Raw genomic sequence first — 14,696 nt, forward strand, 5'->3', positions numbered from 1 at the left:
GACACTCTTGCCAAGCTGAGTATGGAGACCTGAATGGGACACTCATTATCATGAGGGGATGAAGATCCAGGCTCTCAAAGTTGGTACCACAGGGTGGCTATGGCATGAACAGGGGGTTGGGATGAAGGACCCAGAATCTAACATGCTGGCGAGGTAGGGAAAGGAGTCAGAAATTCAGTCTTGTTGAACCCTAAATATCGCATCTCTCTCTCTTTTTTTTTTTTTTTTTTCTGGAGATGGGGGTCTGGCTCTATCATCCAGGCTGGGGTGTAGTGGCATGATCTCGGCTCACTGCAGTCTCCGCCTTCTGGGTTCAAGAGATCCTCCCACCTCAGCTTCCTGAGCAGCTGGGACTACAGGTGCACGTCACCACTCTCAGCTCATTTTTGTACTTTTTTGTAGAGACACGGTCTCACCATGTTGTCCAGACTGGTCTCGATCTCCTGGGCTTAAGCGATCTGTCGCCTCAGCCTCCCAAGAAGGATTGGGATTACAGGGCGTGAGCCACTGTGACCAGCCAACATTGCATCTAATTTTAGGGTATGCATCTGACTTTCCTGAACACTGCTTCTTGGGTGCTCATTTTAGCAGGCATTTGGCCATAGGTAGATTTAAAGTTTTGGTGGGTTTTGTTGTTGTTTTTGAGACAAAGTGTCATTCTGTTGCCCAGGCTGGAGTGCAGTGGCACGATCTCAGCTAACTTCAACCTCCATCTCCGCGCTTCAAGTGAGTCTCCTGCCTCAGGCTCCCGAGTAGCTGGGACAACAGGTGTGTACCACCATGCCCTGCTAATTTTTTATATTTTTAGTAGAGACGGGGTTTCGCCATGTCAGCCAGGCTGGCCTGGAACTCCTGACCTCAGATGATCCGCCCGCCTCAGCCTCCCAAAGTGCTGGGATTACAGATGTGAGCCACAAACCCTGGCCAAAGTTTTCTGAAAAAGCTGTTCTAATCAGGTAGGAAAGATGGGAAGCGGGGTGGCGGGGTGTACTTTTTTCTGCATATTCAGTTGCAGGGTCCCAGGCCAGAGAACAATCTTCAATCTCTTACCTTCAATCTCCCTTCATGGAAGTCAGTGCTCAGCCTGGCCATTTACTGTGTGCAGTAGGTGTGATGTAGAAAGCCTCTAAACCTCCATGCCTACCTGCCAGGAACAATATACGCAAACGTGTGTGTGTGTGTGTGTGTCTTATGGATTCTTCCAGGTAACGATGTGGACATCTAATCCATTGCTTCCAACTCTATGTTGTGCAGTGACTTCATTTTACCTCCAACTCTCTCAGTGAAGGAGCTCAGTCTGCCCACACCTTCCTGTCACCTTTATGGGATATGTTTGAGATGATATTTGGAAAACATTTCCAGAAATGGAGTTAAAGCCCCAGTGTCCACTCCCATCAGCAGTGCATGAGGATTCCTGAGTCTCCATATCCACACCAATACTGAGCATTATTTAGCTCTCTAATTTGTTAATGCTCTCTTTTAAATGCAAAAGGACACATCACTTTACCTTTCTTTCATTACCAAGTGCTTTGGATTTTCCTGTATCTAAATTTCTTGTTCATTTATTTCATATATATATATATATATATATTTTTTTTTTTTTGAGACGGAGTCTTACACTGTCACCCAGCCTGGAGTGCAATGGTGTGATCTCAGCTCACTGCAACCTCCGCCTCCTGGGTTTAAGCAATTCTCCTGCCTCAGCCTCCCAAGTAGCTGGGATTACAGGCACCCACCACCACGCCCAGATAATTTTTTGTATTTTTTGTATAGATGGGGTTTCACGATGTTGGCCAGTCTGGTCTCAAACTCCTGATCGTCCCGCCCTGGCCTCCCAAAGCGCCGGGATTACTGGCATGAGCCACTGCGCGCGGCCTCGTACATTTTTTATGTGGAGTTTCTGTTTGGTCTTCTTGGCCTTGTGCATTGTAATTACTCATCCTTTCGCCTGATTCAGACATTTAATTCTCTACCATCCTTACAGTGGTGTCTTAACTTTATCCATGGGATCCTTCATTGAACTGGAATTCTTAATTTTGACACAAACAAATTCATCAATTTCTATTTTTTGTGGGTTTTTTTTGTGCTTGTGGTTTTTATTTTTCACATTTCTGAGTATGACCTAGATTTATCCTTTGATAACTTCTTCTCTCTTCCCCATTTTCCTCCACTGGAGGTCAGCTATATGTGTGTGAGAGGGTTAGGTATATGTGGATATATAGAGAAAGTTTAGGTATATATTTGTGGAGAGGTCAGATAAATATGTATATATGGGAGAGGTATTGGGTGTATATTTTGGGGAGGGGAGGTCAGGTATATGTGGACATATGGGGAGGGGAGATCACAGCTCTCCTGGAGTCACCCTCTTCCTCTTCCCTTCCGGGGAGGTAATGGTAGGGAGCGAGAGGGTGTTCCTCCCTTCTTATTATTAGCCCCTGGGTACTTTAGGATCTCTACTGGTTATTTTTCACAGAATTTTAACTGATAACTAATAAACAAATGTTTTCCCCACAGAAATATCTTTACACCTTTTACAATCATTTTTATTTTCTATGCCATAACTTTATTAATATTTGCCAACTTACTTGAGGTAGGACTTTGAATATTTTGTTTAAATTAAGGGAGGAGACTGCCCCTCATATTGTCTTATGCCCAATTTCTGCCTCCAAAGAAAGAAAAAGTAAAAACTAAAAGGGAGAAATGAAATCCACAGGCAAACAGCCCGGCACCGTGCCCTGGGTCTGGTTAAAGATCGACCCTTGACCTAACAGGTTGTGTTATCTATAGATTCCAGACATTGTGTGGAAAAGCATTGTGAAAATCCCTGTCCTGTTCTGTTCTGTTTTGATTACAGGTGCTTGCAGCCCCAGTCACGTACCCCCTGCTTGCTCAATCAATCACGACCCTCTCATGCAGACCCCCTTAGAGTTGTAAGCCCTTAAAAGGGACAGGAATTGCTCACTCAGAGAGCTGGTTTTTGGAGAGAGAGGTGATTAAGGGACAGTCGAGGCAGCCCCTTAGGTGGCTTAGGCCTGCCCTGTGGAGCATCCCTAGGGGGAACTCCAGCCTGTTTGAGCGACACAGATCTGGAGAGCGCTCCTGGGTAGGCAATTGCCCGGGTGGAACGCCTCGCCAGAGCAGCGCGTGGCAGGCCCTCGTGGAGGATCAACGCAGTGGCTGAACACCGGGAAGGAACTGGCACTTTGTTGTCAGGGCATATTCCAAAAGCACTAAGGCCTTCCTATCAAAAATCCTTAACCCAGTAACCCGCGGATGGCCCAGATGCATTCAATCTGTAGCGGCAACTGCTTTGCTAACAGAAGAAAGTAAAAAAATAACTTTTAGAGGAAACCTCATTGTGAGCACACCTCACCAGTTCAGAGGTATCCTAAGGAAGAAAAAAAAAAAGATGATTTAACATTAACCACTGAAAATTCTCTTAACACAGCAGGTTTCCTAACAGGGGATCTAAATCTTAATTACCATACAAAGCTCTGACCAAACCTAGGAGGGGTTCCCTTCAGGACAGGAGGATAGATGGTTCCTCCCAGGTAATTAAAAAAAAAAAAGCCATCTATACCAATTCTAAGTTAATTTGGACTAAATAAGGTCTTATTAATAGCAAAGGGTAATTGAAATCCAAAACTTACAAGGTTTTCAACAAAAGTAAAGTTTGCTAAAAGTTAACAGTGTAACATGTATTATAGTAACTTCTAATCTTGTGACCTTAGACAGTCTAGTCCACAGACATAAAGGAAGTTCTCTTTGGAAAAGAATGGTTGTCATCCTCGGAAAAAAAAAGGAAATAAAAAGGAGGCAGAATTTATATAAAAAAGAATGTTATATGGAAAATCCTTGTCCTGAGATAAACTAACTAGTTGTTTACAGAAAGGGATGTTTGCAATAAGTCAGAAAGTTGAGGCATGTAAAAGAATTGTCTGTGAAAGTCATGAAAAAAATGTGTGTTAGAAAAATAAATTTATGCAAGAAATGTTGTATAATTTAAAAGTAATTAGGCCTCCTAAATGTAAAACTATTGAATAAATAGTTTATGTGCAAGGTATGTAAGGAAAGTAAAATATACCTTTGGTAAAAAGATTAACAGGATGCATAAGAATGTGGATTTTTACCTACATTAAAAGGTTACAAAAATTGTTTTGAAGGTTTAAGCAAGTTTTGAAACCTTAATTGTAAAGAAAATTCTGTGTCTAAACATATTGGCTGAAGTTAAGGGGTATCATCCAGTTTTTCTGTGAACTGAACACTAAAATAAAACACAATGGGTTTTTCTTAAAGCACTAACCTGTTCTTTAACAAAAATTATAAAAGGTTAAAAAAAGTCTATAAAAATCTTACCTTATGGTCAGACATTAAAAATCAAATAAATATGTCTACAAAGTTTTATTAAAACCAAATTTAACATTAACAACACACTAATATAAAGGTGAAATCTAGCTTATCTGGTATAAACATACAAGAAGCGTTGTCAAATATAAAATGGCATTTGACTTTCTTTGGTCTAAAAACTAATAAAAATAGGTGCTAAAGGAAATTTCTCAGTAAGAAGGCACCAAGGACTATAAACTCCACTGCTGATGTCCCCACATTTAAAACAAAAGGTCAACTTCTTAAAAGTTATATACTTGGTTTATCTTCCACTTTCCTTTCCCTCAAAACTAAAAGTCTTTTAGCACATGTACTACCCTAAAATTTTTGGTAAACCAGCACCAGCCTGAAGATCATATTCTCATCAAAGGGTGGAAAGAAGGAAAACTTGAGCCAGCCTAGGAAAGACCCTACCTTGTGCTGCTAACCACCAAGACTGTTGTTCATACGGTGAAAAAGGGATGGACTCATCACACCCGAGTCAAGAAAGTGCCACCCCGTCCAAGTCGTGGGCCATAGTCCCAGGGGAAAACCCTGCCAAACTAAAGCTAAGAAAAATTTAACTCCTTCATCTATTCTATTACTCTTTCTTCTTTCCTCACTCTATTTCTGACCATCTAGTTATTAACATAACCAAGTCAATTTTGCCTCAAACTATTGAATTTAATGCTTGCCTTGTTATACCCTGTGGGGACTTGCCAAGTCAAAGACATCTCTCTACTTCAGAAAAGTACCTCTGTCCCTCCTGATTCTCCTCAGACTGGGCCTTAGTAAATTGAGACCATTTAATCCAGAGAGATTTCAATAAAGACCCCAGTGTCAACCAGGAGTCTTGCCCCCCGATGTAGAGCTTTTATGCCATAGTTGGTCCAATGTTGTGTGGACCACTAAAGAGCAAGGATGGACTGCCCCAACTGGTTTTTGTAATTTCCTAAAATCATACATTCATTTTACTAGAGGATCATAGAAGTTAAAGACTTATAACAAACTTTGATAATTAAGCAGGATACCAAGATGCAAATGCTTAGTTGGAATGGATCAAATATTCTGTCCACACATTAAACAAAACCAATTGTTATGCTTGTGCACATGGCAGGCCAGAGGCCCAGATTGTCCCCTTTCCACTAAGGCGGTCCTCCCGTTGACCAGGCATGGGCTTCATGGTAACTGTTTTCCAGGATTCTATGGCCTGGAGTAATAAGTTGTGCCAAGCTCTCTCTGCTATATCCCAAAGTCCAGCACCCTGCAGGTCAACCCCCGAGGGCCATCCAGCTTCCATCTCCTAAAGCTAAGTTCACTTCTTGTCTCTCATGACAGGGAGGAAACTTAGCATTCCTTGGAGACCTGAAGGGATGCAGTGAGCTTAAGAATTTTCAGGAGCTTATCAATCAGTCAGCCCTTGTTCATCCCCAAGTGGATGTGTGGTGGTATGGTGGTGGACCTTTACTGGACACTCTGCCAAATAACTGGAGTGGCACTTGTACTTTAGTCCAATTGGCTATCGCTTTCACCCTGGCATTTCATCAACCAGAGGGAGGAAAAATAAGACATCGTAAAGCAAGAGAAGCCCCTTATGGATCTTTCAACTCTCACATCTATTTAGACGCAATTGGAGTCCCACAGGGAATACCAGATCAATTTAAAGCCCAAAATCAAATAGCTGCAGGATTTGAGTCAATATTTTGGTGGGTGACAGTTAATAAAAATGTAGATTGGATAAACTACATCTATTACAACCAATAGCAATGAGTTTTTCATGAGTTAAAAGAAAAACTCATGTCGGCCCCAGCCCTGGGGCTACCTGACCTGACAAAACCCTTTACACTCTATGTGTCAGAAAGAGAAAAAATGGCGGTTGGAGTTTTGACCCAGACTGTGGGGCCCTGGCCGAGGCTGGGCCTCCAAACAACTAGATGGAGTTTCTAAGGGTTGGCCTCCATGCTTAAGAGCCTTGGCAGCAACAGCCCTGCTAGCACAAGAGGCGGATAAGCTAACTCTTGCACAAAACCTAAACTTAAAGGCCCCCCATGCTGTAGTGACTTTAATAACTACATCATTGGCTAACAAATGCTAGATTAACCAAGTACCAAAGTTTGCTATGTGAAAATCCCTGCATCACCATTGAAGTTTGCAACACCCTAAAACCCGCCACCTTGCTCCTGGCATCAGAGAGGCCAGTTGAAAGTAACTGAGTAGAGGTATTGGACTCAGTTAATTCTAGTGGGCCCAACCTCCAAGACCATCCTTGAACATCAGTAGACTGTGAGCTGTACGTGGCAGCTTCGCCAGCGCCTGCAAAGTGACTGAAGAAGACAACAAGCCCTGCTCCAGTCACACCCGGAAGCTGACTGGTCCATGCACGGCCGAAACATGAGAAAACTCATCAAGGGACTCATTTTCCTTAAAATTTGGACTTGCACAGTAAAGAATTCAACAGACCTTTCTCAGACTGAGGGCTGTTCCCAGTGTATACATCAAGTCACTGAGGTAGGACAAAAAGTTGCTACATTCTTACTATTTTATGGTTATTATAAGTGTACAGGGATGCTAAAAAGAACTTGTTTATATAATGCTATTCTATACAAGGTAGGTAGCCCAAGAAATGACCAACCTGATGTGTGTTATGACCCATCCGAGCCTCCCACAGTTTTTGAAATAAGATTAAGGACTGAGGACTGGTGGGGGCTGATAAACGATACGAGTACATTGTTAGCCAAAACAGAAGAAAAAGGAATGCCCAAACAAGTCACCTTGAAATTTGATGCCTGTGCTGTCATTAATAGTAATAAGTTAGAAATAGGATGTGGTTCTCTTCATTAGGAAAGAGGTTATATAGCAGAAAATAAGTACATTTGTCATGAATTGGGACTGTGTGGAAATAAATGTAGATACTGGTCTTGTGTCATTTAGGCAACTTGGTTAAAAAATAAAAAGAATCCTGTCCACCTTCAGAAAGGGAAAAGTGGCCCTTCCTGTACCAGTGTTCAGTGTAACCCCTTAGAACTAGTAATAACCAACCCCCTTGATTCTCGCTGGAAAAAAGGGGAGCGTATAACCCTAGAAATAGATGGGGCTGGACTGGATCCTCGAGTAAATATGGTGGTTTGAGGAGAAGTTTATAAACACTCCCCTGAGCCAGTATTTCAAACCTTCTTATGATGAACTGAATGTGCCAGTACCAGAAATTCCAGGAAAAACAAGAAATATGTTTTTGCAATTAGCTGAGCATCTAGCCCAGTATCTCAATGTCACTTCATGTTATGTATGTGGAGGAACTGTAATGGGAGATCAATGGCCATGGGAAGCACGAGAATTAGTACCTACAGACCCAGTTCCTGATAAATTCCCAGCTCAAAAGAATCACCCTGATAACTTCTGGGTCCTAAAAGCCTCAATCATTAGATAATACTGTATAACAAGAGTGCGGAAGGACTTCACCCTTCCTGTGGGAAGACTCAGCTGCCTTGGGCAAAAACTGTATAATAGTACTACAAAAACAGCCACCTAGTGGAGTTCAAACCACACTAAGAAAAATCCATTCAGTAAATTCCCAAAGTTTCAAACTGTGTGGACCCACCCGGAGTCCCACCGGGACTGCACAGCCCCCACTGGATTATACTGGATATGTGGGCATAGAGCTTATGCCAAATTACCCAAACAGTGGGCAGGTAGTTGTGTTATTGGCACTATTAAACCATCTTTCTTCCTACTGCCCATAAAGACAGGCAAACTCCTGGGCTTCCCGAAAAAAAAAAAAAAAAAACATAGCTATAGAAAATTGGAAAAATAATGAATGGCCCCCTGAGAGAATCATACAATATTATGGGCCTGCTACTTGGGCACAAGACGGCTCGTGGGGATACCGGACCCCCATTTACATGCTCAGCCGGATCATACGGTTACAAGCTGTCTTAGAATTAATCACTAATAAGACTGGCAGAGCCTTGACTACTCTGGCCTGGCAAGAAACTCAGATGCAAAATGCTACTTATCAAAATGGATTGGCTCTCGACTACTTGCTAGCAACTGAAGGAGGGGTCTGTAGGAAATTTAACCTTACTAATTGCTGTCTACACATAGATGATTAAGGGCAAATAGTTGAAGACATAGTTAGAAATATGACAAAAGTGGCACATGTGCCCATGTAGGTGTGGCATGGATTTGATCCTGGGGCTGTGTTTGAAAAATGGTTTCCAGTGCTAAGAAGATTTAAAACTCTTATAATAGGAGTTATAATATTAATAGAAACCTGCTTACTGCTCCCTCGTTTGCTATCTGTACTTCTCCAAATGATAAAAAGCTTCATCGCTACCTTAGCTCACCAAAATGCTTCAGCACAAGTGTACTATATGAATCACTATCAATCTGTCTTTCAAGAAGACATGGGTAGTGAGAATAAAAGTGAGAACTCCCACTAATGAGTGAGATTCTCAAAGGGGGTGAATAAGTGAGGAGACCACCCCTCATATTGTCTTGTGCCCAATTTCTGCCTCCAAAGAATGAAAAAGTAAAAGCTAAAAGGCAGAAATGAAATCCACAGGCAGACAGCCCAGTGCTGCACCCTGGGTCTGTTTAAAGATTGACCCCCAACCTAACCAGTTATGTTATCTATAGATTCTAGACATTGTATGGAAAAGCATTGTGAAAATCCCTGTCCTGTTCTGTTCTGATTACCGGTGCATGCAGCCCCCAGTCACATACCCCTACTTGCTCAGTCGATCATGACCCTCTCACACAGACCCCCTTAGAGTTGCAAGCCCTTAAAAGGGACAGGAATTGCTCACTCTGGGAGCTCGGTTTTTGGAGATGTGAGTCTTGCTGAAGCTCCCAGCTGAATAAAGACCTTCCTTCTCTAACTCAGTGTCTGAGGGGTTTTGTCTGTGGCTTGTCCTGCTACAAAAATAAGTGTTAAACATGAGTTTTATATTACCTCATAGGTGGAAGAAGACAGGCCAAAAAAGCTGTTTTAACAACAACAAAATGCACAAATATTTATACTAACGACAGATATCCATTGCAGTATGACACGAGAAACAAATAAATGAGACAAGCAGTCAATTCAGACATTTTAGGAAGTGATTTTTATAGAACATAGTGACAATTGCTGAGATCTGGTAGCCTTGCAAGATTCCTTTGTTAAAATAAAAATAACATTGGCAAAGACCATTTTATGAGCAGACTTCTGCTTTTTTAAAGTTTGGGGGGAAGGGGAAACATTTTTATTCTATAATGCTGAAATTTCATTTTTTTTTTTCTCTTTTTTGAGACTGAGTCTTGCTCTGTCACCAGGGCTAGAGAGTGCAGTGGTGTGATCTCGGTTCACTGCAACCTCCACCTCCCGGATTCAAGCGATTCTCCTGCCTCAGCCTCCTGAGTAGCTGGAACTACAGGTGTGTACCACCATGCCCAGCTAGGATAACTTTTTTTGTTTTTAGTAGAGACGGGGTTTCACCATGTTGGCCAGAGTAGTCTAGAACTCCTGACCTCAAGTGATCTGCCCGCCTCATCCTCCCAAAGTGCTGAGATTACAGGTGTGAGGTATAGCAACTGGCCTCATGCTGAGATTTCTTTCGTTACCAGTTCAAAGACCTTTCACTTTCCAAGGCACAAGGAGAGGAATTCCATGCGTTGACACTGGGAGGAAGGGGACAGACCTACTTAAAAGATTCAAAACTTCTATGACAGTAAAAGAAATGTATATCAAGTTCCTGAGGGCTGCCGTAACAAAGTACCATTAACTGGGTGGCTTACAACAAAAGAAATTTATTCTCTCACAGTTATGTAGGCCAGTTGAGATCAAGGTATTATCAGGGCCAAGATCCCTCTGTAGCCTCTGAGGGAGGATTCTTTCTTGCCTGTTTCCACTTCTAGCAGCTTCGTGTGTTCCTTGGTTTGTGGCAGCATAATCTCTGCCTCCATCTCTACATGGCCATCATCCCTCTGTGTCTGTGAGGACACCAGTCATTGGTTGGAGGACTCACCCTATTCCACTATAATCTCTTCTTAACCAGTGAACTCACCCTATTCCAGATAAGGTCAGGTTCACAGGTACTGAGGGTTAGGACAGAGTATCTTTTGGGGAGATGCAATTCATCCCATAAGTGGGTGGAAAAGGATGATTAACAAGTCGTATGTGGGGATGTATTGTTTTGCATCTACGTAGCCCTCACCCCATTTCTTTCCACAACACACATTTGTCACTCTATTTTTTATTAGGTTTACAGAGAAAAGTAGGTCTTCAACCACTTTCCTGGGATGTGGATACAGCTCTTTTGAGACAGGGTCTCATTCTGTCACCTAGACTGGTGTGCAGTAGCACTATCATGGCTCACTACAGCCTCAATGTCCCAGGCTTAAGTGATCCTCCCAACCTCCTGAGTGGCTGGGACCACAAGTGTGTGCCACCACACCTGACTAATTTTATTTTTTAATTTTTTTGTGGAGACAGAGTCTCCCTGTGTTTCCCAGGCTGGTCTTGAATTCCTGGGCTCAAGCCATCCTCCTGCCTCGGCCTCCCAAAGTGCTGGGATTACAGGCAAGAGCCTCCATGCCTGGCCTTCAACTCTTGACCTTATGAACACAGCCCTATACCAGTTCCCTTCATGTATGTGCCTATAAGCTAAACCCTTTCCCAAGTGTACATGAAAATCTGAACCCCAACAAATATGGCCTAATTCTGATTCTGACTTTCCCAGGAGTAATTTGTGTCATTTCCAGCTTACCAGCCTTTGTGAGTGTTGAATTTCAGCATTTCTGTTTGCTTGCAGCAGAAGGTGGAGCCAGGATAGAGTGGCTCAAGATTACAGTTTCTTCCTTAACAGTTCAGTCAACTTTTTAGACCTGGATTTATAGCTTCCTACCTGCTCTCTTAAAGGTGAAACGGTCTATTCACCTTCAGACCATTTGCCCTCGGGGTCTCACTGAGCAATCTATGCCTTAAGTCTTCCAAGTCTCTTAATGTCCAAATATAATGGACAATTTTCAGGTATATCTGACACCATTTCTCTGCAGCTTTTGGCACCTATAACCACTCCATGGCTTCCAGAATATGGTTGGTCATTTCTTTTTTGTTTATATGACAAATTTTTATTCTTCTTCTGCCTGTTAAATGCACCCGACCCCCAGTGTTCTGATTTTCACTATTTTTCTTAAAAAAAAAAAGTTTAAATGAAAAAAGTTTCTTATGAAAATATTAAAACACATACAAAAATAGAATAGACATTGATAATAGATCCTAAAATTCCTATGGAAATTCAGCAGACTGAGAATAGCTAATATAGTCTTCCAAAAAAGATCAAATTTGAAGTTGAGAAACTTCTTGAATTCAACTTACTACAAAGCTATAGTAATCAAGACAGTGTAGTTCTGACATAAATATAGGATTATAGTCTGGGTGCGGTGGCTCACGCCTGTAATCCCAGCACTTTGGGAGGCTGAGGTGGGCAGATCACCTGAGGTCAGGAGTTCCAGACCAGCCTCACCAACATGGTGAAACCCCATCTCTACTAAAAATACAAAAATTGGCCAGGCATGATGGCGGGTGCCTGTAATCCCAGCTGCTTGGGAGGCTGAGGCAGGAGAATCGCTTGAACCCAGGAGGCGGAGGTTGCAGTGAGCCGGGACTGGGCCACTGCACTCCAGCCTGGGCAACAGAGTGAGACTCTGTCAGAAAAAAAAAAAAAAAGGTAGGATTATAGATTATAGCATTATGGGATAAAATTGAGACTCCAGAAATAAACTCTCACATTTATGGTAGATTGATTTTTGATAAGGTTGCCAAAACACTTCAGTGAAAAAAGAGTCTTCTCAACAAGTGATGGCGGAACAACTGAATAACCACATTTTTGTTCTTTCTGGGGCCCTGATTCAAAAACCCAGGCAAAGATGGAGAGAAATCAGAATTCTCATACACTGCTGATAGGAGGATAAAATGCTTACTTTGGAAAAGAATGTGGCAGTTCCTCAAAAGGTTAAATAGTGTTACCATATGACCCAGCAAACCCACTTCTAGATATATAACCAAAAGAAATCAAAACATAAGTCCACAAAAAAACTTGTACATAAATGTTTATAACAGCACTATTCTGAATAGCCATAAAGTAGAAACAAACCAATGTCCATCAGTGGATGAATGAATAAATAAAATATGTTGTGATATGTCCTTATAATAGATATTATTGGTCCATGAAAAACATACATAAAAACATTATGCTAAAAGAAAGAAGCCAGTCACGGCAAAGCAATATATTATATGGCTCTATGTATACTAAATGTTGCAAATAGAAAGAAAGTAGATTAAAGATTGTCTAGGGCTGGGAGGGGAGGAGGAGGAGAATGGAGGAATCTGGGAGGTGATGAATTAGGGGTACTGAATTAGGGGAACATGGTTTCTTTTTGGGGAGATAGAAATGTTGTAAAATTTTGGTAATGGTTGCACATCTCTGTAAATATACTAAAATCCATTAATTTTTGCATTTTATTTTATTTATTTTATTTTTGAGACGGAGTTTCGCTCTTGTTGCCGAGGCTGGACGGCAATGGCATCTCGGCTCACCACAACCTCCGCCTCCTAGGTTCAAGCGATTCTCCTGTCTCAGCCTCCCGAGTAGCTGGAATTACAGGTGCATGCCACCACACCCGGCTAATTTTTTATTTTTGGAGATGAAGTCTCGCTCTTGTCTCCCATGCTGGATGGAGTGCGATGGCACAATCTTAGCTCACTGCAACCTCCGCCTCCCGGGTTCAAGTGATTCTCCTGCCTCAGCCTCTAATGTAGCTGGGATTACAGTTGCCTGCTAGCACGCCCGGCTAATTTTTGTATTTTTAGTAAAGATGGGGTTTCATCAAGTTGGCCAGGCTGGTCTCGAACCCCTGATCTCAGGTGATCTGCCTTCCTCGGCCTCCCAAAGTGCTGGGATTACAAGTGTGAGCCACTGAGCCGGGCCAATTTTTGCATTTTACATAGATGAATTATATGGTATGCTAATTATATCTTACCAAAAATTGAAAAAAAGGAATAGTACTATCAGCCCCAATGTGTCCATCATCAATATTCTACATGTTTCCAATGTTATTGTATCTGTTCGCCTACAGTTGAGGCCCTGATGATATCCTGTTTGATTTTCTTGAATTGCCAAAATTTGCATACACGCTTACAAAAATAATGCCTGTTGAATTTGCTAGATATGTAAAGGTTTGGAGCAAATCAGGTGTATTAAATTTATTAATATGGTTTGAAATGTCTAAGGCAATAATTCCCAAACTTTGTTGAGGGAGGAGGAAAGCTTTTAAAATCCCATTGCCCAGGTGGCATCCTATACTGTTACTGGGAATTATGCTTTGGGATGGATCCTTTAACCGAGGAGATTATTAGAGCTGGAGCTCTGAACCAGCAATCTCAGTTCTTGTGATAGTGAGCAAAGAACTACAAACTAACACCAAAATGCAAGCTTAAAGCAAAGTTTATTGAAGCACAATAATACACTCTGAGGGAGAGAGAGTGGGCTGATTTCTGCGAAGTGAAATCAGCACTTCTTTACAGAGCTCAAGGTGCTTTTTATGGGGTTTGTGGGGAGGAGTTGAGGTTTGGGCTGTATCTGAGTGACAGGATGATGTTATTTGACTGAAGTTTATAGCTATACAATCTAAAATTAAACTGTGCATGGTCTTACCTATAATTCGTTAAGAAAAGCTTCCCAGGGATGGGGGGCAAAACTGTATGTAAACTTGATTATAATGATGGTATGATGAACTTGGGGTGAACTTGAGGACAGGCTTTTGTGTTACTGGGCATGTGCCACTTTAGGGAATTTCCGCCTGTACCCCCCTTTCTCTTTCTCCAGGATATTTTGGCCACAGACTTTATCATAAACTCCATCCCTTAGGGTGGCACTAGGGTAGTCTTGGGCCTGAACTTAGGTGGGCCAGTGGCTGTCTTAGTGACAGCCTTTCCGCTCTCTTCTGTCATCCCCTCCCAACTGCTAATGTCTAACTACCTAACAATTGCCCATTAAATCAGTGTGTCTGGGGTTAGGAGCAGGCCTCAAGATGTTTAATCATTCTTCAGATAATCCCAAAACTGTAAAGTTTGTGAAACACTTGTCAGATAACTCAATTATGAAGGCTGTGGAAGGTGTTTCAGTAGGATCTAATTGGTTAATGTTATGATTTAATTGAATCAAAAAACAAAATGAAAAAGCTTTATATTTCTAAGTCAAATAAAACATAAGTTGGTCTAAGGTTGAGATAAAATTTTTAAATGTATAATTGAATTTTGAAAATAATAAATATTTAAATATCTAAAGTTCAGA

The 14,696-nt window shown here is 41.8% G+C and overlaps 1 protein-coding gene across 1 annotated transcript in view; it reads left to right on the top strand.

Moving 5' to 3' along the window:
* Positions 1-14,696, top strand: part of LOC100438251 (uncharacterized) — an 84,523-nt gene that overhangs the window by 52,675 nt on the left and 17,152 nt on the right. The gene's annotated exons all lie outside the window — the stretch shown is intronic.

The sequence above is a fragment of the Pongo abelii genome, chromosome 5, assembly GCF_028885655.2.
Source record: "Pongo abelii isolate AG06213 chromosome 5, NHGRI_mPonAbe1-v2.0_pri, whole genome shotgun sequence".
Classification (NCBI taxonomy): Eukaryota; Metazoa; Chordata; class Mammalia; order Primates; family Hominidae; genus Pongo; species Pongo abelii.